Consider the following 2,359-nt stretch of genomic DNA (forward strand, 5'->3'; position numbering starts at 1 on the left):
TCTCTGTAGTCAAAAGTTTGGACTCACCTCAGTCATTCAATTGCTTTTCCTTATTTTTATAACTTTCTACACTGTAGATACACAGTGAAAACATCAAAACTATTAAGCAAACGTATGTAGAATTATGTAACAACCACAAAATTGTGAAAAATCTCAAAACATCTTGTTTATCTTAGATTCTTCTTAACAGTCCCCCCTTGCTTTAATTGCTGCTTTGCATTTTCTCTATGAGCTTCATGAGGCAGTCACCTGAAATGGTTTTCCATTCCTCTGGGAACTCTTTCAAGACTGCGGGAAAACCATTTTTCGTATTTCAACCCATACCAGCTAGTTTAAAACATTTGGATTTAACAATGCTTCAACTATTTTGTTGTTGGTACAGAAAGCAGAGAATGTGAGCCGTAATTGCAAACCATGCAGCAGAGAACATCTTCGTGAGACACAGAGTTTAAAACATTCAACTCAAACAAGTTTAGATAAAAGGTAACAAAATCTTCATTTTTTAACCAACCTGCCAAAAAAACATAAGGACCAGAGGAACTCCGAGGCATCTGACCGCCAGCAGGTTGCGGTAGCTCCGACATTTTTTAAATAAAACTGTATTTAATTGTTATATTTCTATGAATCCAGACCAGAAAGACAAATACTGAATACTAACAGTGCATCCAGAAACTATTCACAGCGCTTCACATTTTGTTATGTTACAGCCTCAATCCAACTTGGATTAATCTCTTTCCTCAAAATTCTACAAACAAATACAAAGTATGTGTAGAATTTTGGGAAATAGAGATTAATACAATTTGGAATGAGGCTGTAACATTACAAAATGTGAAGCGCTGTGAATACTTTCTGGATGCACTGTAAGTATTTGTTCATATATCGCAAGTCATATCGTCATTGCACTATTAGGCACTGTTATCGTACATCGCAGGTTTCTCTAATATCGTGCAGCCTTATTAATTAGTTTCTAAGCAAACTTGTATCGGTGTCGAAGGGCAACAAACCACTCAAAATGGCGGACGTGGGTCGTTCCCATCGAGTAACGAAGCGTTTACCGTTTTAAGTCTATAGGGTATATTTGGGCTTTAAGATGCTAATCCATTAGCCACCTAAAATGTTCCTAAACTGTAACTGACATGAAAACATACAAACCTAATCTGTGCAGCAGAACTTTAGGGTTGAGACCAGCCTCCAGGACGTTGTGCCGCAGATGATCTTCTTTGTCCTCTTTAGCTGTTTGGGAAATCTCTCCCACTGCTGCACTCTGCCACCGTTTGAGCTGCTGTCTCCACATCTTTGTTGTTAGCTTCTCTTCAAAAGATCCTTTAACAGTTACTGAGTAGTTATAACTCGGCTTTGATCCAAACTCTAGTGATGGGACATTTGAAGCAAAGCTTCGAGTTTACAGAGTAAAAAAGTTCGATGCGTGTCTTGTCTTGCGGTAAATCACGTGACCGATGACAAACGATGCCTTGCATTTCCGTGGAGACGTCACTGCTTGTTGGATTTCAAAATAAAAGCGCGATTACACTTGTTGCTTCGTGGGTTGTTGTAGTGGTTTGGTCGCACGTCAGCAGAGATAGGAGCATCTGAGAAGAATGGAGCCAACAAAAAAAGGAAAACCTCTCCCATCTGGGAGTAATTTAAACTGTGTTCTCAAAACAAGGTTTTTGTAAAATGTGTTTGCAGCATTTACTTAATTTTATTTGCATCATTACCAATAATTCTGTATCAATGAACTTTCATCTTTGTATTTCAGTTGAAGTGTTTGTTGTGTGCCAGAGAGCTGGTATACAATAATAACACCTCATCAATGCTTAGGCATTTCAGAGCCATATATGAAAAAGAAAAGCCACACACTTCAAATCAAACGCAGAAGCAGGTGTCGGAGAATGCTGTGGTCAATCTTATTGTAAAGGATTCACAGCCCTTTACTGTTGTGGAAGACGAGGGGTTCAGGGAACTCCTTCATTTGCTGGATCCCACCTATGTTCTCCCTACTAGAAAGGTTTATATGTGTACACAACAAGATCAAATGTAGTGCTAACAAATAATTGCAGTAATTTCAATTAACTTCCTTTCCTTCAAGCTATTAAAGAAGATGGTGGAGAAAAATTATGAAAAAAAAGAAAAGAAAAGGCCAAAGAGGACATGCAGAAGGTGTCTGCTGTGAGCCTCACAGTAGATATGTGGACATTAATAAATACGGATGCATACCTGGCAATAACATGCCACTTTGTTGATGCAGACGACAAACTGGGCACTGTGCTGCTTGGAGTTGAGCATTTCCCTCAAAGTCACACATCAGAAAATCTGGCAAGGGTAGTTCATACCCACATGGAGGAGTGGGGAATAACTA

The 2,359-nt window shown here is 38.9% G+C and overlaps 1 long non-coding RNA gene across 1 annotated transcript; it reads left to right on the forward strand.

Annotated features, from left to right (window-relative positions):
• The first annotated feature begins 1,589 nt into the window (after positions 1–1,589).
• On the forward strand, positions 1,590–1,840 carry LOC124872463. The gene is made up of 2 exons (XR_007039292.1): positions 1,590–1,666; positions 1,760–1,840. It is a non-coding gene; the product is annotated as an uncharacterized LOC124872463 (long non-coding RNA).
• Positions 1,841–2,359: the final 519 nt, after the last annotated feature.

This window comes from Girardinichthys multiradiatus, chromosome 8 (assembly GCF_021462225.1).
Source record: "Girardinichthys multiradiatus isolate DD_20200921_A chromosome 8, DD_fGirMul_XY1, whole genome shotgun sequence".
Lineage (NCBI taxonomy): Eukaryota > Metazoa > Chordata > Actinopteri > Cyprinodontiformes > Goodeidae > Girardinichthys > Girardinichthys multiradiatus.